The following is a 26,510-nucleotide window of genomic DNA, read 5'->3' on the forward strand; positions in this document are numbered from 1 at the left end:
GCTCAATGTAATTTGGATTGGAAAAATAGTATTCTGAAGAATTTTTGGAGTCAACAAGTCTTAGTGGATTAGCATCTAAGGCTGTCAAACCACTAAAATGTTTGTATTTCACAGCTCACATGAAGAGCTGCATTTATGAATAATTTTTCTTTTTTGTGCCATTTCACATAGTATATTCTTTAACAATCATAATTCAAACAAATATTTTCCATCAAAAGTCTCCTAGAAACTTTTACTCAAACAATCAATAATTTTGAGAAACAAAAGAGAACTCAAGCATATGTTAAATTTTAGAGACATTTATTTTCTATGCAAAGCATAGTCTCATTATCTTTACATGTTTCATTCATACAGACAAAATCAACAAATAGTACTTTGTTTTAAAAGAGCATTTTTTTATCTTGGACAAATTCAAATAATCAACTAAAAAGTTTTTAAAAATCAGTACTTTTGTTGGCTTTTGAGTGAGCAGATATAAAGTTGTGTTTATGCTGATAGTTTAGAACATAAAACTAACACTTTTACCTATGGGGAAAAGAAATCAATAAGCCACCATATAGCCCACCCTATCCCTTATAAGGTATTTGATTTTGAGAATAAAGGAACTGAACTTCATGTTTTAAAAATGTTTCATTAATGGATATGGTTTTAAATATTCTAAAACATGAGAGACATGATTTCCCTTAGCAATAATGACATATCTAATCTAAATATATCTAGAAAAATTGTTTAAAATGCAATTATACTAAATACTAAAATAGAAATTCTGAAAATTTAAATAAATGATCCAAAAGTATTACTTTTTTAATCTAAATCAAATAAGTATGTAAATAAGAAACAGACCTATTAAACAAATCATTCTTTCTTCATTCATCTTACATTTAATTTATTTCTCTATGTTTATCTTTGGCTTTCCATCCAAGCAAACTTAGGTGCTAATCTTTTTTAATGAGCAATGAAATCACATAAGAGGTCCAAAGAAATCTTCCACCACAGGATAAAAAAGTAAAGAAAGTTACAACCAATTGGCAACTAATTACACACACTCCACAAAAATAAGCCTGATCCAGAGCCTAAAATTAGGTCAAAGCCTCTTCTTAAAATTAATGCACAGCATTAAGAGAAGGAAAAAAGCATGTTAATAGCAATTAAAATAGGATGTCCCATTATTGAGAAGGATGGAGAAATGAAAAGCCACAAACTGAAAACTTCAAATTCTTGGATGGCTGAAATTGTGCCTTAAAATGCCCTCTTTACTGCGCCTTTACACTACAATGGCCAAATAATAACATGTAAATATTCATAGTTGCATTAGAACAGAGAATTGCCCAAAGTGAAACATTTCAGAAGTGGCCATAATGGAGGAAAGGAAAAAGTAGGGACTAGAAGTTATGACATTAACTGTAGCATGACTGCCACTAAATGGTTGTTTGACTTCGAAAAATCCCCTCACCTTCTCTGTACCTTTCTTTTCAGGGGCTGTTTATATTGAGAATATAAAATGTTAAAAGAAATATTGACTTCTATTATCTAAAAGTTTCATTGATAGGTACAAGTAAAGCAATCTAAAACCAACTCTTTAGACTTGAAAAAATATATATATATAAATATTCTTTCAAACAGGCTAAAAATTCTAGTGGAAGAATCTATGTTCATATACTTAGAGAAATGAATTCCTAAGATATTAAGAAAAATGTACAATAAATTAACAGAGTCCATTTATCTTCACTTTTATATATACACAGGAAAAATATGTAGTTAAAAATTAACTTCTTTTACAATTAGTAGTGACAAAAGATGTACCAAAGAATTATTATGAAAAACAGAATTATATTTTCGTAAATATTATTCATTTCCTTCAATCAAAAATATGTGTTGGTGCATTATACCAAAAAATAATACATTGGGAAGTGTGATAATGGCTCAAAAGTTTGGGATCCTTTGAAAATGCTATCTACATTCAGAAAAAGAATTGATGGTCTCTGAATGCAGATGGAAGCATGCTTTTTTTTCTCTTACATAATTTTTGTGTGCTTTTTGTCCTTTTGATCTATTTCTTCTTTTACAACTATGACTAATATGGAAATATATTTTACATTATAGCACATGCATAATCTATAGCAAATTGTCTACCATTTTAGGAAGAGGGGAGCAGAGAAAAGAACAAAAATTTGGAACTTAAAATCTTATAAAAGGGACATGCTAAAAATTGTCTTGATATTTAATTAGAGAAAAAAATACTATTTAAAAGAGAAAAAAGTTTGGAGCCCTTTGGCAAGTTTTGGTGTCTGGTAGATAGAATGACATGGTTATTCCCAATCACTGCTTAATGGTGCTTTGAGTTGTATAGATAATGCCTTCTGCTTTAATACACTCCAATATTGGTCCATAGATCTCCTTTGTAAAAGGCCCTATCAAGCCTTTTGCTTTAATTTCACTGAAAAGAAGAAAATAAATGTGTAATTAATATTTGAGAAACAAGTGCAAGAAACTCTATAAACAAAACACATTTCTACTAAAACTTAAGTTGAACTATTTAATCTGATGATTAAAGAAAATTCTACAGTGGCAAATTAAATACTAAGACTTTCAGGAAACTTGTTTCAGGTAATAGAACTTTTGGCTGAACTTAATCATATGACTAGGCAGAGCAGTGATAAATTAAAAGTTAGCAACTGAAAGTATCACTCACTCTCTGATCAACCACAAGTACTCCTTAGGATGATCCATACAGAAAAAGGAAAACAAAAAGAGAGAAAATGAAACAAGTATATATCAAGTACCTATGTGTTAGGTACTATGCTAATGATATAATCAGTCTGATTCTTTTGATCCCTTTCAGAATAATTTTCAATGACTCCATATATCATTAAGCAATTCTCTACTCAGCTTGGAGGAAAAAACAATCAATTTTACTTTATTTTAGCCAAGCTTAATAAATACTTTTTTGGTGACTCTATTCCTGATTAATTTTTACCCAATTCAATTAGCAGTCATCTATACAACTGGCATGACCCTGTGATGTACTTGCTGATGTGTTCCTTTATAATTCTCTCTAGAGTCTGATATAACCTGAAGGGGAGAATTTGCCTGTTATATGATATAGTGGGATGAACACAGAATCAGAAGGCCTGTGCTTGGTTCTGATATTACTTAGCTATATGCCCCTGAGCATTTAACTCAAACTTTTTAAGATTCAGTTTCCTTATCTACCAAAAAAAATTCACAACAAATCCATATAAACAATATGATGTCTCATCTATAAATAGGTCATAAAAATGCTTTGTAAACCTTAAAGCATTATATAAATGAGTCATTTTTAATTATACAATATATATTTGATTCACGATTGCTTAGCTAGTTGAATGATATTGTACGGGAGTGGGGTGAAAAGATAATTAGAATCTTGTGGTTATTGGTATCTTTTGTTTTTATATTATCTACTACTATATTTCTCTTCTCCCCTCTAAAATCAGAATAAATGAAAATATACATTATAACACGGAATAAAAAGGGAAGGAACTGTTTAGCAAAACTAACTAACATAATGAAAGGAAAGGAAATATTAATATCTATGTCTGTGATTTTTCAGTCACTAATCCCCAGAGTTGATAAAGCAGGCAACTATGACAAAAAAAATCATCTAATAGCATATAATTCTTGGCTGCCCCAAAACTCCTCAGTGACTTGAATGTGTAACTTTGTGTTGTATCTGGTAAATAATGGATATGTGTCCAAGAAATGAGTAACAGAAAGTAGCTGTGAAAGAAAGAAAGAAAGGAAAGAAAGAAGGAAGATGTCACATCTGATTCAAGCATACAATGAATACTGCTTACCTCTTGGCAGCCATGGCTGCTGGCAAACCAGCAGTCTTAGCCATAGCTGAAAATTCTTTGACCTCACCATATACCACAAGATCAACAGTTTTGTGCTCTAAATGACCAGAAGGATGTCGTATTCCAAAACTGTTTCTCATTACAATCATATCTTTTTCTCTAGAACCTTAAAAACAACAAAAATCTCATTAAAATCTTCTATATTTTTCATTTCACAGCTTAACTTGGGAAGTTTTATTATTTTATTTTATTTTATTATTATTATTATTTTTAAGGCTGGGGTTAAGTGACTTGCCCAGGGTCACACAGCTAGGAAGTGTTAAGTGTCTGAGAACAGATTTGAACTTGTGTCCTCCTGAATTCAAGGCTGGCGCTCTATCCACTGCAACACCTAGCTGCCCCCAACTTGGGAAGTTTTATAAGGGATTCAATGAATGGGCCGTTTGTCTTTCCTCTTTAAGCTTCCCTTCTGTTTCAGACACTTTTTACCTCAACAAATACTTATGTTGCTGTTTTAGCCTAATAAGGAAGTAAAAAGTAAACTTCCATTCATTTAATTTTATCCAAAGAAGAAAATCAAATCAATATCAGAGCAGCATGGCCACAAATTCAAAAAGACTTTTGTTAATACCCTTTAGAGTGACTTTCTAACAGGTATGTTGAATTAATGATCTTCTGTTTTAGGTCTTTATCCCCAATCACAAAATAACATATATAGAATTTATATATGCTTCATATATTCAGTGTACATATTACATTTACTTCTGCTTCATTAGTATTTAAACTCAAGGATATGGAATGTTTCATATTTATTTTTCTTATCCTCAGCACTTAACATAATGTCTAAATTTAACAGGGGCCTAATAAATACTTGTTATTGGTGAGCAATTTGACATTTCAGAGGCAGTAAAAATCTTAAGAAAGTCATACCCAAGGCAAGAATTGCAATATCTCCAATATCTCTGCTTGTGTACATTGCATCACAGGGAGTACCCTACCTCATAAAGAAAAGTGTTCTATTTTCAAAAAAGCTATAATTATGAATTTCTTCCTCATACCTTAATTAAATTTGCCTCCTTATAGTTTTGGCTTGTTGATCCTGAATCTATCCTTTGAGAGTCACATAGAATAAATCAAATCTCTCTTTCCCAACACAAACCTCCATATGTTTAAAGGCAGTTATTCCAGTGAGGTCTTCTCTTTTCCATGCTAAACAAAACCAGTTTCTTCAACTTACATGAAATTGTTCTGAGGATCCTTTCCCTCCTGATTTCCCTCTTTTAGACATGCTCTAGCTCATCATTGCCCCTTCTTAGAATGAAGTGCAAATGAACAAAGTACTCTAGATGTTGTCTGTTCAAGGCTGAATACAATAGGATTATTAATGTTCTTATTCTAATCATATATTTCATATCACAAGTTCAACTCTTTCATACTTTTGCTTTCTTTTTCCTTTTTAAAAATTACCTGAAACCCTTACCCCCTTATATGAATCCCTTAATTCCTCTTACCTCAGTCTAACCTTCTAATCCAGTCTCTAATTTTTGTAATCTTTGTACTCTAACATATTAAGCCCATGTTTGATACTTCAATCCCCACTATTGGCCTATATCTCCTCTTCTCTTTGAAAATGCTGTCTACAAGAGATTAGTTAGCTCTTGCACATTGTGACTTTCCCTATTGCAATTTCAATCTAAGGCAGATTGACATAAAAAAATTAAATGGGATTAAAAAAAAAGTTTTGTGGAAGCTACAGTCAATATGTGAAGGCCAGCAGATTACACAGAGCCTATGAACAAATAACCCAAATTTTACAAGAAAGTACATTGTTAGGATCCTTACAAGGTGCTAAGTCAGTACTTAACAATTCTCTAGTTCAGAGTTTACATCTTTAAAGGACTTTGCTCATTGGTTCTGTAAGGAGTACCCACAAGCCCATTCTCTGGGAGGATATAAGGAGCCAACATTGAGTGGCAGAGTCAGTCTTATTTGAGTCAAGGAGAGAACTTCAGGGAAGCTTGAGGAGATTCAGAGCCAGGATTCAGTGGATTTGCAAGTCCAGGAGATTCACAAGTCTAAAGGAAAAGCCTGCTCATGGACTTCTGGGAGATTCACAACTAGGATTGAATTCTGGGAAGCCCTTAATCCCACCCTCTTGGAGGCAGAGTCTGATTCATTCCCACGTCTACCTTGGTGCTGGCTGGAGCTGTCTCCAGAAACCCCACAAGAAACCTCCTCCCAGAGAAGGATTACAATCTAGAGACAACAGAACATTATATTTTGGCGCCCAACGTGGGGCTTTAAAGGAGTTTACACCTTTAAAGGTTTGAACTCCTTTAAAGGTGTGAACTCTGAGCTAGAGAATTGTTAAATACTGACTTAGCACCTTGTAAGGATCCTAATATTCTCCCTTGTGAATCTCTTGGACTTTCAAATCCACTGAATCCTAGCTCTGAATCTCTTTGAGCTTCCCTGAAGTTCTCTCCTTGACTCAAATCACACTGATTCCCCCACTCAATATTGGCTCCTTATATCCTCCCAGAGAATAGGCTTGTGGGTACTCCATGGGCTTGTGGCAACTCCTTACAGAATCCATGAGCAAACTCCTTTAAAGGTGTAAACTCCTTTAAAGGTTTGAACTCCTTTAAAGGTGTGAACTCTGAGCTAGAGAATTGTTAAGTACCGGCTTAGCACCTTGTAAGGATCCTAACAGTACATATATACCCTATAAAAGAAAAAAGAAAAAATTCAGATTTCTTCTCTGGTACAAAAGGATCAAAAATTTTTACTAAGATTTTTCACTTCACAGGGGCACCATGGTTCTAAACTTCATGATGTGGAAAGGATAAATGTATTTCTAATTTCTCTCCTCATTTCTTAACCTTTACAATCCAACACCTAACCACATGATTCTACTGAAATTGCTTTCTCCAAAATTATCTTTTAATTGCCAAATCTAATGACCTTTTCTCACTTCTTTACCCCTCTGCACCTTTTGATATTGTTGATTATATTCTCTTGAGAGTTTCTTTTCTCTTGGTTTTCAAAACAGTACTCTCTCCTGATTTTCCTCCTATATATCAGATTGCTCCTTCTCAGTCACCTTTTCTGGGTCTTCATCTAGGATAATGACCAGTAAGCATCTCAAACTTTATATGCCAAAAGTGAGCTTATTATCTTTCTCCCTATACCTCCTCTTCCTCCCAACTTCCCTATAACTATCAAGGGGAATATTATGCTTCCAGTTCCTCAGATGCCATCCGTAACTCCTCACTATCTCTTACTCCATCCCTATCTCCAATCTTTTACCAAAACCTGCTGATTTCACCTTTGCAATCAATATCTCTTGAATACATCCCCTTCTTTTTTTCTTATACTGCCATTACCCTTGTACAAGCTTCAATACTCTTGTTAGTAGGTCTTCTTTCCTTAAGTATCTTCAACTGTAATTCATCCTCTATTACTTGCTAAAGTGATGTTCCTAAAGCACTGGTTCAACCATATAATTCCCCTACTGCATAAAATTTAATGGCTTTTTATTGTCTCTAGGACTTAATTCAAAATCCTATATTGGGCATTCAAAGCCCTTCTTCACATAAGTCCCCCCTCTTCCACTTTCCAAGTCTCTTTCACCTCACTTCCTACTATATACCCTTCAATCCAATGATAATGGCCTTCTTGTTGCTCCACAAACAATCCATTTCTTAACTCTGGCCATTTTCACTGATGACCCACATCCCATGCCAGGAAAGGATTCTTTTTTTCATCTCTGCTTCCTAACTTCCACCAAGTCCCAACTAAAGTCCCATCTTCTTTTTAAAATTTAATTACTTAATATTCATTCAAAACAATTATTTTACTCCCTCAAGGAAGTTATGGATTGTTTCTCATTTGAAGTATTTAAGAAAAAGTTAGAAAATTATTTACCAGACTATTTTAAAGAAGATCTAGACTGTACCTAGATTATAGTGAACCTGGGACAAAATGTACATGCAAGGGAGAAAAAAATTTGGACAAAGAATTGCATGGGAGACAGTCACACCATGAGTGCTAGAAAGGAGTGGTCTATGTTCTTGAAAGAATCCTGTGAAAGCATTTGGACCCTCTGCTTCCTGAAGATCATGAGTAGAGGCACAAGAACAACAGTTGCTATGGGAAGGAGATACTCAATCAGGAGCTACTCCCTGCTCATTCCCAGGGAAAAAGTATATGCCTTCCCTCCTGGACAAAAATTCCACTCACCACATGATAGTTATATTCATTTTTGTATTACATAGTCAAAATTTTCAATGCTAAAATTCTGTTTCATTAGTTCATTTTGATGAGCTCTGGTTTCTTCAGGGCTTTATATTATGGAAATATGTCTGGCTGAGAGTGAGCCTGTATTTAAGAGTGTCATCCTCAAAAGATAACCCTTGCCTTTTCAAAGGAGTTTATAAGGTAATATAATAATAAGACAAAACAAAAATCATTCACAAAAATATTTGAATCTATGATTAAAGATAGGCAGAAGAATGAGCTTCCATTCAGGTCCTATTCAAAACCTTTTCTATAAAATAGAAGTCTTCACACTTGTTTGTAGATAATGTTACAACCTTCTCTACTGTCTGTAGAGAAAACATGAAGTGATACCACTACATAAAATACAGGGAGACTGAGACTGTCAACTCTGAAAACAAAGTCATAGAATCCAAAGAAAACATATTATTTTGAAAAAAACGCCATGTAGTTCGTTTTTCAAGGATATCATTATTTTCTTTACCACACAGTATGAGGTTTCACATGGTATGCCACATAACTTTTACAGTGATGGCAGAAGTAGTTCTTAGCTGTGGTCTACAGATATTCTAGAGGATAAATAATACCAATTGCACTGATTCATTCAAATGAGGTGATATTGTTTTTGTTACATGTTGGGGGAATCATTCATGGGGAAATTCCATGATTTAAGCTTTCCATGGAACCATTCATCTTCATGACTGATGAAACATGGAACAGGTTCCTCTTGCTCTCTGTTACTGTCTCCAAGAAAAAAATTATGGTATTTTATTTCTGATTTCAAATTTGTATCTACATTTATATTTTCTGAAAAGCTTCAATCTTCTCTTTCTTCACCCTTGGCCTCCTGCCACAAGGCAAGATCCCTTTTACTTGTCCCTTTGGTGAAATGTGGAGATGTGGGTTTAGGCCAAGCCATGCTAAAGAGGTTCGGAAGATATTGCAGCTGGAGATAATTAGCATATAAAAATCAGGGCAGTTGGGATTAAAAAAAAAAAAAAAGATCAGGAAGTAGAGGGTTAGTGCTCTATCTGGCGAGACTGTAGAAACTGTGTGGACAGAGGAAATGTGATTCAAACTCTGGTACAGGAATGTTATTTTATTGGAACTAAGTTTCAAAAGACTGTTGCAGGAGTTCTTTTGACTGAAAACCATGGAGTTGGCAGGCTTTTGTTTGGCCTTCCCTTGAAATCCTGCTCCTAAAGCACTGTTTTGAATTTTGTTTGAAAAGTCTTGGAGTGGAAAGCTCTTGGTTTCAGAGGAACCAGGATAAACATTTTGAACTCTAAGGGTCTCTAATGCTTAGTAGCGGAAGTGGCATTTGGGTTCCACCTCCCATTGAAGGAGGATTATAGAAGACAACAGTAGATGGGAATCATGACTTTAGACCAATGAGGACCAGACTCAGCAGGATCCTTTGCTAATCCTGAAGCAGTGGCCCGAAGCACTCAGGTCCCTTCTGCATGGTTGGTTGCCAGTTAACAACAGCTTTATAAGACCTCAATTCACAGATTCTTCCCTTCAGATCAAGCATCCCATTTATTATCTGAAGTCCAGCCTTACTTAGAAGAGTCTTAGAAGATTTTTTAAGTGTTCCTGGCAACTAAACAATAGAAAAAGATCAATTGAACATTTATTAATCACTGCTGTGTGCAAATAGAGGGAAGTAGTGGAATATTCACTTAGGGTGATATCCTATGTAGTTTTAAAGCTGAACCACATAAAGACAAGGGACTAGACAAGACGAATTTTAGCTGTAAATTCATACATTTTAATTCTGTGATTAAATGAGCAGACACTTACTGCTGTGAAACTTGGGCCTTGCATTGTCTACTTTGGAGGAAATGCCAAATACCAACTAAATTATTCTTCCCCCAGTATGAAAATTAAAATTTGTTATTGTTGTTTGTCCTTCATTTTTGAGGAGAACCAATGACAGCAAAGGGTAATGTTTTGAATAGAGAGTGAATTAGATTTAAGTGAGGCAGAGTTGTACAAAGTTGTTACCCTCACTCTCTCTTCCAGAGTCATTGAAGTCTATACTTTATAAACATACTTTGTCTTTTCTAAAAGTAAAACAAACAAACAAACAAAAAAACCTCAACCCTTTAAAACTACTTATATGACATTAGATAGAGGTCTATTAGACAAAAATTTATCAATTTTTATTTTAATCCATTCGTGTTTAAGAGATTTGCTAAACTATATATGGCAGAATGATACTTGGACTATTCTATCTGTGATCTCATCCACATAGATATCCTTCCTACAGTGCAGACTGCAACCACCTATGTGCTCTTATCTTATGTATATCTTGTTCATGTTCTTCCATAAAACTTCCACAGGAGATCCACTCAATGACGGGTCTTCCTCAAGAGCTCTGAGCTTTTGATGAATGTTAATACATCATGGAGGTTATCCATCAATTAAACCTCATTCTCACCAAATGACTACCCCGTCTCCTATATCAAAAATCTTATTACAAAAAAAAACATAAAAAGTTAGAATCACTTATTAATTTGAATTGTTATTTTCATTTGACAGATGAGTAAAGGTTATCTGGAACAATTATAATTCCCCTTCTATTCATTTTATTTACAATAAGAGCTATTTGAGGGATATCATAAGCCTTTTTGCTATGGGCAATAATTCATTCTCTAAATCATACTCCCAGATCATATTTATATCTAGGAAATATCAAAAAAATGAACTACCCACTCCAATTCTGCCTCCATCCCCTTCACTTTCTCTAACATTTGAAACCAAAATTGAAGGCCAGAAGAAGAAAAAGAAGTATCTAATGTTATTGACTTCCAGAAGTTCAGAATCCCACAAACATGTTTCTGCTTTGTAATTCTGAGTTTTAAATCAGTTGATCGATAAGAGTATTTAGAAAGAAGCACAATTTGCTAGCCTTGCTTGTTTGCCTCATTATAATCAAATATCTGGCACTGGAGAGGAATAATCAGGAATTTAGATTTAAATAATGAATGGAAAAGCTGGTACTAGAAGAAAGATAACTAGTATTGTTTAGCAGATTTAGAGTTCTTAAGGAGGGAGAAAATAAGGCTGAAAACAGAGAATCTATCACCAAGGGAAGAAAAGAAACAGTATGACTTTAAAACAGTAGTAACTAATATTAAAAGGTATAATAATATTGTGGTTACCTCTTTTCTGCTTCCATTGGGAATGGGAATCAATTAAGCAAACATTTCTGCATTTCCTAGAACAGTAAGAGTGCTTCTTCTCTAGCTACTCACCACATAGGTGTGAATGCATATATTTGTATATATACATATAAATAAATGTATATAAGTGTATGTATATGCATATATGTGTGTGTGTGTGTGTGTATGTGTGTGTGTGTATGAAATGGATACTTTGATTTGCTTGAGCTTCCCCCTCTCCAAGTAATTATGCAGATAACTATAAGAACTGTATGAGGACTGATTGTATTAGCTTGACATACCAACAATCCTTTGCAGTGACTGACAGTAAATCAAGCTGGATATATAGAAAAATCAGCAACAGTCAGCTTTGAAGCAGGTCTGAGCCATTCGGTGGTTTATGGAGCTTCATAATGTTCAAAGATGTTATGGATTTTGGAGACAACCCTAACTCCAAAGATTCCCCTAACTTTGATTAGGGGACTCAAAGTTATCTTATTTTGGAGGGCGCGGTCTTATGAAGCCTTGAATGAAGAATGTCTCCTCATTTGAGTATCAAAAAGCCTCAGCCTTGACACCTGGAATTCCTAACTTTCTCTCTCCATAGGTATGGGGTTTATTGATTCATTCCTTTCTTAGCCCACATTTGCCCCAAATTTCTTACTTTCCTTTCCTTTGTTTAAGATATATAAACTCTCTCTATCCATTAATTGGTTAGCTGTTTATGATCTAAAAAGTTCAGAAAGATGAGAAACCACAAAAGAAAACCAGAAAACAGCTGAGTTGGAATTCAAACCTCAGCCTCCTAATGGTAGCCCTATTGTTCTGTTAAGTCACAGATGCTAAAGAAACAAGAAATGGGGCTAGAAAGAGAATTAGAAGAACACAAAGAAAAATTCTTTTCAATCCCAGTTTTGCCTAGAACTAACTCTAAATCTCTGTTCTCTTCAATTCATTCATTCAAAAATCAAAAATCCATGCATTTGCAAATATTTATAGTCTGCTTAGGGAGATAGGTGGCTCAATGGATAGAGTACCAGACTGGGAGTCAGGAAGCCTCCTCTTTTAAAATTCAAATCTGGCCTCAAACACTTACTACCTCTATGACCTGTGTGACCCATAACCCTGCTTAACACAATTTCCTCACATGTAAAATGAACTGGACAAAGAAATGGCAAACCATATGGAGTTGGACATGACTGAATAACAAGAACGAATTTGTCTGCTCTGTCAGGCATTGGAAATATAAAGACAGCAGCAAAAACAATCTCTCTCTTCAATGAGTTTTCATGTTACTCAGGAGAAACAATATAAAAATATAAAGTAAATACAAAGCCCTAATAACTGGAATTCATCCTCTAAAATTAATCCTTATTTGGGAAAAGGTGCTCTTTTTTCCCAAGCAAAAGATAGGCACAGAGTTACCTATTTGCTTCCCTTTGTCCTGCCCCAGAAAATCTGGAGGAATAAGATGAGGTTAGAAATGGTAAGAATCTGTGCCTCTCACATGTATTCCACAAATGAGTGGACTAAGGCTAACTAAGGCTAAGCAAGTCTCTTGTTTGAAATTAAAATTGCTCCATTGAGGATTGCTTGTTCACTTCTTATGGGATATTTAATCACATTACCAGACTGTCTAGCTTCACCTAAGATCTGTGAGAATGAGATTTTTGATTGGGAATTGGCAGAAGTGAGAAAGATAATTTTAGAACTTGAGTCACTTAAAAGAGGGTCAGATCTGGTTCTTGGGCTTAAGACAATGAGGGCTTTAGATAGTCAGATGCTATTTGATACGTGATAGATAGGCAAGAGAGGGTTCCAGGAATCATAACAGAGTGCCGAGGTGGTTCCTGCCTACAAAAAATTCATCTACTCTGTAATTTTTCTAAGGTGGTAAGAAATTATTTTTGATAACCCTGAAAATCATCTCAATGCTAATGTTGGCAGACTGCCATGATATTCTGAAGCTTGGTGATAGTACTAATAGGAAAAAAAGGAGTGCTATGTATTCATCAAGCCTAAACTTTATGTATCGTAAACTGGGATAACAGGAAATAATACTTTTTAAAAGAAAAATATTTTTTTCAATTCTGTCATCCCTGAATAATGAATAAAGTAAAGCTCAATGACTTGCTCTTAAATAATATCCTGAATGATGATTGTCAATATTCATTTGAATTCTTTGTATATCTGACATAAGGAAATTTGAAGCAAATATAGTAGTTACAATTCTATTTAACAATATCAAAAATAATAATAGCTAGCATTTATGTAGCATTTCACATAGCATAATGCATTTCATCCTCTTAACAAGCATGAGAGATTGGTGCTATTATTTTCTCCATTTTATAGATGAAAAAAACTGATACATAAAAAAAAATTGGCTTGTTCAGGGTCACACAACTAGTTACTATTTGACTCAGAATTTGAACTTGGAACTCGAGGTCTTAATTCCAAGTCCTATACTCTGTCCACTGAACTACATAATTCCTTCTATATGTATTTATTTTAGTGTCTGACTTAGTGTATCAACTTATTGTTCACTAGAAAAATAATAACAAAATCAGAAAAGTTTAATATATGTAGGCTACATGAAAATGTTGTGGTTTCTATAATATTCTTGCTCTCTTTTTATCATTTTTATACAATTATTAAGGAAGAAGTCAGAGTCCCTCTATACATAAGACTGTGCCATTTTAAAAAAAAATCTATTTCATGTAGCCAAATCATCCATCACCAAATGTTCAACCTATTGAAAATGTTTGAATAGGTCTCTATATGTACAAAAATATTTGTAGCAGCTCTCTTCTCAGACAAAAATTGGAAACTGAGGAAATACTATCATTTGGGGAATGGCTAAATAAATTTTTGTCTGAATATAGATTGAAGCACTCTTTCTTTCTCTCTTTCTCAACTTTATTTTTTCTTGAGGGGGAGAAATTATATTTTCTTTCACAATATGACTTTTATGGAAATATTTTGCACCATTTTATGTGCTTTATTAATAGGGATTGGGGGAGTAATAAGGAAAAGAATCGAGAACTCAACATTAAAAAAAAACAAATGTAAATGTTTAACCTATATTGGATTGCTTGCTTTCTTGGGGCGGGGGAGAGGGTAATAGTTAAAAAAAAAATTGGAACACAAAGTTTTGCAAAGAGAAATGTTTAAAAATATCTTTGCACTTATTTGGAAAAAATAAAATATTATTTAAAAAAAGAAGAAGAAAAAACTCATTTAAAAAGAATCATGATCTCATATATCTTCTGAGGCCATAAAAGTGTTAACAAATTTAACTAGATTGAGTTACATAATAAAGTTGTTTCCAGTGTTCAGAGTTCACAATTGGCTAATTGAAAGTAAAGATTTACATGTCCCAGAGATAACCATAGAGACTGAGGCAGTTTTGATCCTTCCACAAATAAAGTTAATTAAATCACTTGAGAAGGTTTAATTAAAATTTGATGTTGTATTCCTTTCCTCATTTCTTCTTATTTATTATCTTTAGAATATTTGAGGCCCCAAATAAAATTTAATATTCTATAAGATAAGTTTCAGCCATCCAAATGATCTTCTAACCAGTAGAAATGATCCTCAATTCCCAATAATGAAAATTAATAAAAGAAATAAAAATATAACATTGTAAGACAAAATAAAATGAAAGATTAAATAAGTGAATAAATCAGAGGTGAAATAAATAAAAGACACAAATTAGGAAATTAAATATTCTGGGAAAAAAACCTGGATAATTTTATATATAACTTCTTTTCCCTCTCCTCATTGATGCCTATATTTCATAACTTTTTAAAAATGTGTTCTTTTCTTTCCAATTAAAAAGTACTAAATAAAAAGCGATTGAAGATTTGTATTCAGGTTCCCCCCCAAAAAAGTAATAAAAAATATTTCAAATTGTTTTTTCCATATTAGATGAAGTCTAATCCTTCTCCATTTATTTTTACCACCACTAATAAAGGAGAATTTTTTTTTCTCCAGGAACATATTGCTGCAAAGTTCACTGTAGAATCCCTTTCCTGTGTACTAATAAAGCATATAGCTTTTCAGTAAGCCTTCATAGGACTAAGGGATTTAGACAGTGGCAAATAGCAAACAGCCTCTGACTCATTTGCTAGCTTTTGATATTCTTTGTAACATGAATTATAATATTCTTTTTTAATATGCTTTATAGTTTAGCAATGTCTTTTCAAAGGATGAGAGGCACTTTTTTTCCCCTAAAGATCAGGAACAAAAAAATTGTACAGTTTTTAGTTCATACATTTTAAATTTAGCAGTTTTAAATTTACATGTACTTATTATAGTCACCACAGCTTTAAACAGTAGGTCCTCTATTATGTGCTTATTCTTTTTCATGAATAAATGTATCATTCTTTTTTTTTCTTTTAGGCTGCCAGCTTGACAGCTTAAAAATACTTAGGGAATGAAAAAAAAATGGCAGTCAACAATTTCACTGTCATTAAGACACTCTAAATGTTTCTCTTAAAAACAGACCATTTAGACTTGCTCATCCAGCCAACCTGATTTGACCAGGTATGATAACAGCCCCCTCTGGATACAGTCTTTGTAAAGAAAATAGCTATGCAAATACCCTTCCTAACCAACAACAATTTACCTCAAGAGCCCCAGACTGATCCTCCAGGCTCCACAGCATAAACAGAGATTGGCAAAGCAAGACCAACAACTATTTCAGAAACAGAATAGTTCTGCATGCACACCAAATTGTCTTACCCTTGAAAAATTTTGTGGTTAAGAAGATTTTTTTGAATGAAACATTCTTTGTCAATGTATCCCCATTAGATACAGTCCTAGTAATAGTTTTTGGACTCAAGATAATGCTTATGAAAACTAATTTTGAGAGATAAAGTCCCAATATCTGGTGCAACTAGTGCTGTTCTTTCTTCTTCCCTTTTGGAGATCTTTCAAGAAATGTCCTAGATAATTTGCATAATTCAAAATAGGAGAAGATTTACTCCCTTCATGTCACAAGATTAAGTGGGTGAATGGGAGGAGTACCACCCAGTACTGGTGGAGAGAAGAAGCCAACAGGACTGTTGTACCATAAACTGACTCATATTGGAAGAAAAAAAAATTAACAGTTCAAGAAGAAGTCTCTCCTACAGCCACTTGAAGAGACTCTTTGTTTGGTAGGTAGAATTGTGACACCCAGGTATAAGAATATAAGATGTTTCAAAACTCCTAAGACACTGTATGTGAGAGTTACAATATTGTCAGCCAAGATTACAGTATAATTCCTCCATAGGTCAGCTTCTAGGTAACTAATCCAAGAAGAGAAGATAATCAGTCACTTTCTGGAAGAGTTGAACTTGAGAGAACAAGGCAGAACTGAGCAATATTATTAGTGAGGGGGAAACAACCTTTGAGTAGAGACATACAACATTGACTTCTGGGAGCATAAGAGTAACCTGCTAGGAATGGAAGAGAGTCAAATTATAGCCAAGCATCTCTAATAAAGAGCAGATATTGGCAGATAATTATTGGCAAAGAAATAAACTGGCACAAATGCTAATATGAAGTGAACTTCTAGAATTCTGTATTATTGAGGCAATTCTATAAATCTTAGGGTTCTAGAATAAAGGAAGTCTGCTTAAAGGGGTAGAGAGTAGAAGAATATCTTGACTGTACATTTGAATATGAATTTTTTTTTCTTTGTCTTTTACAAAGTTAACTACAACAACAACAACAACAAATCCTCCTTACAGTTTTGAAGCTTTGTGAATCACAGTACTTGTGAGGAAAGCTAGTGATGATCTTGAATCAATGCCACATTTTGAAGTTCCCAGGTTCCCTCTGAAGAGAGGATACTGGTCTAGCAATGTAAAAAGTCTCCAAAGTTTTCCCAAGAGAAATATTCTGACACAAACTTACTTTTATCATTATATTAATATCCTTTCTTCCCTTTTAGAAAATGTTAGGGAGAATAAAAGCTATATATATGTAATTCTGAAATCTTGGTAATACTCAAACACAGATAAACTAAGGAAAGATTCTATAGCAGATGTGAAATTTCTCATGAACTATAATTTATTTCTATTTACAGAAACATCTTCTAGTGATGGGTGGAACCTACAGATGGTACCACCTTAGTCCCTAACTAAAATAAGTCATCTATTTATGGAGAAGGAAGTTTTTTTTTAAAAATCTCAATATTTTTCCTCTGTTTTGCTAGCTGTCTGATGCACTTATAATGACATGTGTTATTTTTTCTATTTTTAATGAACAATGTCCTGTTTATATTGATGGTCATTATTTTTTAATACTATGTTGTTTTTAAACTCTCTTATTCTTCCAGCTACTGGTATTTTTTTTGTAATCTGAAATTGGGTTTATGGGTAGAATTCACAGAAGGATATTTTACCCAGGTTCCAAAAGGACAAAAGGTGAGGAGGCCCACTCTGGGACAGCTTGCCCTCTTTGAATTTGGAAGGGTTATAATTAAAACTGAAGAAGTATAGTCTCTTCTCCTTCCCTGACCATCTCAAGTCTAGATTTAGCCCTAAACCTCAGAAAGGCATTAAAAAAAAAGAAAAACTGAAGACATAAGAAAAGCATAAATACTTAGAATATCTGTCAGAACTGGAAGGCATCCTGGAGTTCACTGAGCTCTGGCCTGTCATTTTGCAGATAAGGAAACAGAGCCCAAGAGGTTTTCCCTCATCAAATAGAAAGGAGTAAAAGAGCTGAACTAGAAGCTAGTTCTCTAGACTTCCAGACCAGTGTTCTTGGAACACCATTTCCCAACTGCCTTTTTCTCACTCCAGATTCAATCAATCAATCAACACGTATTTATTAAATACTTAGTAGGTACAAGAACTTGTGCAATGTCTGGAGATACGGAAAAAGGAGGGGAAAAGTGGCCCTCAAGAAACTGATAATAATAGATTCTTTTTCTTCTGATCTGCTTTTCTAGATTTTAGTCTTAAACACATAGTACTTTCAATGAAATTATTTCTTAAGACTAAAGGAAAAGAAATGATGCCTTAATAAGCAGCACTCAATCAGATCATTTTTCTTTTAAATTTTGTAGCAAACTTGGACATGACTGAAAAACTACTACTACTACACAACAACAACAACAATAATCCAGTTATTTCCAGTTCTTGCATGGAAATACCCTTGGAAGATTTTTGAGCATGCCTATTTCAATGTCATGGAGCCTTCTGTTTCCTCTACCATATGGATGAGGGGAAGCCTCCTTTGGTTGGCTTTCTGTAACCTATTTCCCCCTTTCAATGTCACTCTCTCTTTTTGTTTTTGGCAGCTCTGTGGTGGCTACTGTAGAAGATTTCTTCTCTGTTCTCTGCTACTTTACATTTTTTATTCCAAGTCTGAGAAATGGGATGGGCCTGTGAGTATTTGTTTCTGTTCAGTATTGTTTGTCCTCTTTGGTTTCAGGCACCATAATGGGATGGGGAAGTCATGGTGGTCTGGGAGCCAGGATTGCAGGCAGGGTGGCACAATATATTCCTTTGTAAAGGGTCCTGTGGTATATGTTTCTCTGTGCTAAAACTAAGCATGCCCAGAACATCCAGTTTACATTTCTTTCTGGAAATCATTTTTTAAACTAGCCTTTAAGAAAAAGTGGATCAATGAACAGACTAGGACTATAATATACAAAAATCAAACAAACATAGTAGTTAAGTGTTTAATAAGCCTAAAGATCTCAATTCTGGGGCCAAGTACTCACTATTTAATAAAAACTTCTGGGGAAAATATACAGCAGCCTGGAAGTAATTAAATTTAACAAATACTTTAAACCAGATTCTGGAATAACTCCAAGTGAATACATGATACAGCTATAAAAGGTCACATCATAAATATATTAGAAGATCAAGAAGAAAGAAACTTTTTAGATCTATGGCTAAAGGAAGAACTTGTTGCCAAATGAGAGACAGGAAGGATCATAAGAGATCAAATTGACAATTTTGATTACATAAACTTAAAAAGCTTTTACATGAAAAAATTCAATGCTATTAAAATTGGAAGGTAAACATAACTAGGGAAAATTTTTTGCAGCAGTTTTTACTGATAAAGGTCTGGTACCTAAGATATAGATTAACAAAAACCATTCCCCCACAAATGTCAAAGATAGTTGTCATAAGAAAAAAAAAATAAAATGCTCCAAATCATTAATTATAAAAGAAATGGAAATTAAAACAACTCTGAGGCTGTTTTAGACTGAGAAAGGTGGCAAAAAAGAAAACATCAAAATTTGGAGGTGATATAGGGGGAAAAAAACGAATCTAAAGAACAGCTATTGATGGAGCTCTGAATTGATCTAACCATTTTGGAAAGCAGTTAAGAATTTTACCCAAAAATGTCACTAAAAATGGATATTATACCCTTTGACTGAGATACTACTAGGAATATACTTCAAAGACATCAAAAACAAAGGGAAAGAATCCATATTTCAAAGATGGCCATAGTAGCCTTTTTATTGTAGTTGAAGAAGTAGGGATTAATGCAGGGTGGCAAGGAGGATTTCCATTAACTGGGAAATCACTGAACAAAATATAATATATGAATATAATGAAACATTATTAAATCATAAGAAATGATGAAAGCAACATATAAAAGTGGGAAAACTTGTATAATTTGATACAGAGTGAAAGAGCTGAATCAGGAACAATACACAAAGTTTACAAAATTGCCAAAGAAAAAACCACCTTTGAAAGACTTAATTTTGATCAATGCAATGATCAACTCATCACTCCAGAGAATTGCTAATAAAACACATTTTCCAGCTGCTGATATGAAATTGGTAGCTTATGGATGCAAATAAGACACAAATTTTTAGACACAGCCAACATATGAATTTATTTTGCTTTACTTATTTGTTAATGAGGCTGACCAAGATTGGTATTGTATGTGTACATATACATGTACATATGCATATATGTATGTTGGGATGATATACTCAGGAAGAGGAAGGTCTAAGGAGGAGGAGGATAAAGAGAAGGAAAGAAGAGAATAAGAAAGAGAAAAAAGAAGAGGAGGAAGAGATGGAGGAGGAGAAAAAGGAGAAGGAAGAAGAAGAGAAAAAGGAGGAGGAAGAGGAGGAGGAAGAGGAGGAAGAAGAGAAAGAATAGAAGGAAGAAAAGGAGGAGAAAAGAGATCATTGAAATATTTCTTAAAACTCATAGAAGAGAACAGAAGAAATTTTAGAAGGGAGGTACAGACAAGAATAACTTAGGAACTAACATGTTGAATTTACTTTTAAAAATCTGTACATAATAGAGATGTGTGGTTTTATATGTAATTCTCTTTTTTGTTCCTCTATATATTGGAGCTGTGAACATTTGTTGGTTTTTGTCAGTGAAAAATAACAAAAAATTAAATACAATTTCAAATTATGTTTAAATAGTATTATATGCATCTGGGTGTATATAAAATAGATAGATAGACATAGATAGTTATAGACATAGATTTTTTTAACATGACATTTTAAGTAAATCTAACAGGACTAGAAGTGCACTCATCTTGAAGTCAAGATATACTTGTGCTCAAATCCCATTCCTGATACTGTCTGATCATAAGCAAGCGCTTAAGACTTCTACATCTTCAAAATAGGGGAGAAATAATATCTACCTCATGAGAGAGAGCAAGGCATAATGAGTAGACAACTGGCCTTGAGTAAAATTCTCTCCAGGATAAACATTGACTGTGTGAAGATGGTTGTGTCACTTAACTTTCTAATGCCTGCAGCAACAAATGAATGAAAGGCTGATCTGCTCTGGTGAAAGGAGTTCCCATACTAAGAGTTATTGACATTGCTAAAGTCACAGGTCGAGTCAAAAATAATGTTTCACATATATATTAAGCGGTTCAAAAGACATCATATATGAAAAGTGTTTTGCAAATAGGAAAACATTATGTACATGCCAGGTATTATTATATATTTTTTGGTAAGTATCTCTATCTATCTATATTCAGCACCAGCTCATCTATAACTTGCCATCTTAGTAAATTGCTTCAGGGAGTGACAAGCAAAGTACTGCGGCTATGGTCACTTATCCAGTATGTATCAAAGGCAAGATTTGAACACAGGTCCAAAGAGTGACCTGTACTCTCTATCCTACAATGCAATGCCTCTCATTATCTTTAGTAATCTATTTTTATTCTCTATTTTTCTTCAGTAAGAATTGTAAAGAGATTCTCCAAAATCCAAAAATCTATGCATTGTTCTGTCTTATAGTACCATCTGTTTTTTGTTCATAACACATTAAATTCTCATAAAATGCTTCTAATATATACTAGAGTGCAAGTAGAGATGGAACTGTTCAGTTAATAGATCCCCAGAAACTATTGTCTGATGTCGGAAAGCCAAGATTCAAATACCAACTGTGTCAATTACTAGCTATGAGACAAAGAGTAAAGTGACTTAAATTCTGTCTCATTTTTTTCTTCTGATGTATCTACCCTATATATGTTCTGATAATATCTGCCCTACATCTGTTATGGGATTGTGTAATAGATCAAGTGATACAATGTCTATCAAAGTACTTTATAAACTATGATAATATTGTTGGCAATATTACATTGAGACAATCCTGCACAATCTATTCCAAGCTCCTAGGGCTATAGTAGATAGAGCATCCCCACTGACTTAGTTTTCTGATGTTTTCTGCTGGTATGGCATTCCCATGACCTTCCTGGTATCTGCTAAATTCTATCATCCCCTGTCTTCACAATTCTATTTTTCCTCCAACTTGTTTCTCAATTATTGATGTACCTATCTTCTATATTCCTTAAGATGCTATTGAAAAATAAGGCTACAAATCTCTCTCCACTTGTCTATATTCCATTTAGCTGCCACGGTGATTTTTCTAAAGTCCAAGAATGACCATGTCACTCCTCCAGTCAAGAAGCCTCCCTATGACTCCCAGGGTCAAATATAAACTCTTTTACTTGGCATTTAAATATTTATATGACTTGATCCCTTCTGACATCTTATTGTCTTCCACGATCCAGCTACACTGGCCTACTTCATGCTCCTTGAAGATAACACTCCTTGTTTGTTCTAGCTGTCTCCCATTCCGGGATGAACTGTTGGCTCCCTCTGACTTCCTTCAAGACTCTTAGCTCATATTCTACTTTTTTCAGGAGGCTTTTCCCTATAATCCCCACCCCTAGTTGCTAATCTTCTCTTTCAGTTAGGAACCTAGCACTGATTACTTTCATATACTCTGTGTGTGTGTGTGTGTGTGTGTGTGTGTGTGTGTGTGTGTGTGTGTATATATATATATATATATATATATATGTATATATATATATATATATATATATATATATAATATTACCTATCACATATTGTCTCCCTATTAGAATATAAGCTGCTTGAGAACACATTCTTGCTCACTCGTTTTCAGTCATGAATGACTCTCCATGACCCCATTTAGGATTTTCTTGGCAAATATATTAAAGTAGTTTTCCATTTCTTTCTTACTTTCCTTTTACAGATAGGAAACTGAGGCAAATACCCAGAGTCACACTACTAGTAAGACTTTTTGAACTCATGAAAATGAGTCTTCCTGACTTCAGGCTCAGCACTCACCCACATGCTTGAGAAGAGATACTATTTAGGTTGTTTTGGGTTATTATTTTGCCTTTTTTGTATCCCCAACACTCTGCATAGTGCATGGCACATAATAAGTGGCTAATAAATGCTTGTTGACTGATAAAATTGCTGATAAAACTATAACTATCAAAGTTATTTTTCATCCAAGGACTTGAGCACCTGATATCCAACCTTCTTCCATTTATATTCTCCTATATCTCTATGATCTCCCTACTTCTGCCAAGCTTAAATTCTTAGCTACTACCATCACTAGAGTATAACCTACTTATGGTCATCATTTATTTTCTCTTTACCCTTTAGTTTATTTATTAAAAAAAATGTTATCAACATGTAGACTATTCAATTACTATTATTACAACAATTGTAGATAATGTTATCAGAGCTAAAGTTCAAATTAGTTTACTTTTAGCTTAAGGCAAAAGAAGCTACACTAGAAGGTAACAGTAAAAATAATTGTTATTATTTATATTTCTATAGAAGTTAAAGATTTTTCAAAGAACTTTCCTCATAATACTTGGAAAGTAGGTAGTTAATCATTGTCACCATTCCCATTTTCCAGATGAGAAAATTGAGTGTCTGAGAGTCTGAGTGACTTTCCCACAGTCACACAGTAGTAAATAAGTGAGATTTGAATCAGTTTCCTTTTTGTATGACTAGAACTCTTTCTAATACTTCATGGAAAGGATATTGGATTGAATGTCAATTAACTTTAAATTTTCCTCCAGTTCTAAAATTTTTAGATGAATAGAAAAGTGTTTGTGTATCTCTTACTAGACACAAAGAGTTGAGTAAGTCTATAGGAGGTAGATCTTTGGATCTCATACAGAATAATTATTTTTTTTAACTGTTTTAATGTGTGAGCTTTTATTTTGTTTTGTTTTGCAACTGTGACTTTTTTTAGTTATTTAATTTTTTATTTTATTTTATAATTATAACATTTTTTGACAGTACATATGCATGGGTAATTTTTTACAACATTATCCCTTGCACTTACTTCTATTTAGATTTTTTCCCTTCCTCCCCCAACCCCCTCCCCCAGATGGCAAGCAGTCTTATATATGTTAAATATATTACAGTATATTCTAGATACAATATATGTGTGTAGAACCAAATTTTTTGTTGCACAGGAAGAATTGGATTCCGAAGGTAAAAATAACAGTTTACATTCATTTCCCAGTGTTCCTTTTCTGGATGTAGCTGGTTCTGTCCATCATTAATCAATTGGAATTGGATTAGCTCTTCTCTATTCATACAGAATAATTATGAAAATAATTTATCTCCTAAGAAAGAAAATATATTTGATGTAGGGAATATAAATGCAAATGTCTTATAGACATTTAACCTCAATAATTTAACTTGCTCTTACTGTCTTCTTTCTCTTAGGCTGATGTTTAAAATATTTTGATTTTTAAGGCTACCAGGCACAAATCTTAGGAAAATAATTGCATGTAAATTACATCTAAATTTCTACAAAACTCCTAATTAGCAAAATAGATACATTAAGTATGGGATTCTTTGGCTTATTGAGTGTCTTCTTGCCAGTGTAAATTTTAAAAGCTTTCTTTTTAAATAGCTTAACTTCTTTTATCAATGCTAGCCCCAATTCTATAACAATCTTACATAATAACTTTAAATAAAATCAGAGTTCTAGAGAGGACTTAGAATTCATTTTACAGATGAGAAAACTGAGGCCCAGAAATACTCAATGATTTGACTTAAGGTCCTACACTAATGAATAACAGAATAGGTTTTCCCTCTTCTTTCCACTATGCACTGCCTTAATTATAATTAACATTAGCTTACTACAAAGGACTCACTTTTCTTGAAAATCTTTTGCTAAAATAGACATATTGCAATTCTCTTTGAGAGATTCTCTTTCCATCCCAAAGAATTCATACAATATAGTCTTACCACTGAATGGAGAAACTGCTGCTTTCTTATTCCTCTGAGATTTTCTCTAAATCTGGCATCTTCACTGGCCAGAGTCTTGTCACTTTTAAATAAACCAAAAAAAAAAAAAAGGGCCCTGGGATGCTATTTAAAAAATAATAATAGACAGTATACATTATTGAGAAAGACAGTATATATTAGTGAATCATAGGAGCCAAAGAATTTGAGGTTTAAGTTGGAACATCTGTCATCCCAAACAAAACTTAACCTGTATCCTAACCAACTCTCTAAAACTATAATCTCAAAATCTCTAATCTACAGAGCAATAACCCATCAGCATCAATAGAAGGAGCTTCTTCACCAGGAATATACAAATGGAATCTCAGACTTAGACCATAAAATAACATAGATACAAGTTAGTTAAATACATAGATAGTAAATGTAGCTGTATGCATATATACAAATAAGCATATACATGTGTGTATATATAAATATGTATGTCTATTCAGATATAGATAGATGATAAATGCAGCTCTAAGCACATATAAATACATGTGTTTATGCATATCTATCTATTAGATAGATAGATATGCTCTTACACTAACTCAGTAATAGACACAAATATACTGCCCAGTTGTCAAATTCTGAGTTCCACAACTTAAGGGGGAAGATGAGGAATTTGTAAAGGGTTGAGGACAGTCCAGTGATTTAATGGTAAGAAAGCAAACTGCATGAGAAGAATTACTTGAGAGAAGTGCTTTGATAATAAGAAGTTTAGTGTGTAAAGGCTTGTTAATCACTAGAGGTGATGGGCCATTCTCTTCTACATAGAATTAATGTATTTTGTGAGGAGATAGATTGAATCTACTCAAAAATTTTCTGGTCTGTAAGATTATTAAGACTTATTGAGATAAACTGGGCACTGGAATAACTAGCCAAGGGTGAGCAGGTAAGCTTCCCTACCCATAACTGAAACAAAAATAAGTAAAGCTTGCTCAGGTATCCCTAGAGTCATCAAAATCTGAATCCTTGTTGGTATTTAATGAGTAGTTTTCAATTGTCTGGAATGATGTGTGTGTGTGTGTGTGTGTGTGTGTGTGTGTGTGTGTGTGTGTGTGTGTGTGTGTGTTTGTTTTCCAAGAAGGCAAGGGTCAATATTAGGTGATTAGAAAGGGTCTAATTATGAAGAAGAGTTTTAGCTACAATTATGAGGTGGAATGGACCTAACCATTTCCTGTCTACAATTAATGCCCAAGGGCTCATGTGCCCATTCCTGGGATTTCTCGTGCTCAGCTCCTCTCTTCCTCTGAAGCTGGAAACCTGCCTAAAGCTCTGTCTGTTCCGCATAACACCTGGAGCTCAACCAGACCAGCGAGACCATGACCAGTGGGATAGAGAAGAAGAGAGGAGTTAGTATTTCTAGATGGTAGCTTCATGGAACCTTTGCTGTATCACTTAACCTTTGTCTCTTCTGATGGTTTGGAACTGCCTTTTTCCAGAAGGAAGGGCTGTTTTGTTTTGACAAGATTCATTCCAATCACAGTATGTCCTTAAAATTTGCTAGTGAGTTTCAGAGGCCATATTTGAACTCAGGTCTTCCTGATTTCAGGTCCCAAACTCCAGCTTCTCTATTCAATGTAATAACATTGAATCACAGAGTTTTTTTTTTACCTCTTCACTTCACTGGTTTCTTCTAATTCACTGAAAACATTTTTTTTCATAAATAAT

The 26,510-nt window shown here is 33.8% G+C and overlaps 1 long non-coding RNA gene across 1 annotated transcript; it reads right to left on the reverse strand.

Annotated features, from left to right (window-relative positions):
- Nucleotides 1–283: 283 nt before the first annotated feature.
- Nucleotides 284–15,990, reverse strand: LOC141542417 (uncharacterized). The gene is made up of 3 exons (XR_012482145.1): nucleotides 15,909–15,990; nucleotides 3,837–4,002; nucleotides 284–2,437 (listed from the first exon to the last, which is right to left on the reverse strand). It is a non-coding gene; the product is annotated as an uncharacterized LOC141542417 (long non-coding RNA).
- Nucleotides 15,991–26,510: the final 10,520 nt, after the last annotated feature.

The sequence above is a fragment of the Sminthopsis crassicaudata genome, chromosome 5 (assembly GCF_048593235.1).
Source record: "Sminthopsis crassicaudata isolate SCR6 chromosome 5, ASM4859323v1, whole genome shotgun sequence".
Lineage (NCBI taxonomy): Eukaryota > Metazoa > Chordata > Mammalia > Dasyuromorphia > Dasyuridae > Sminthopsis > Sminthopsis crassicaudata.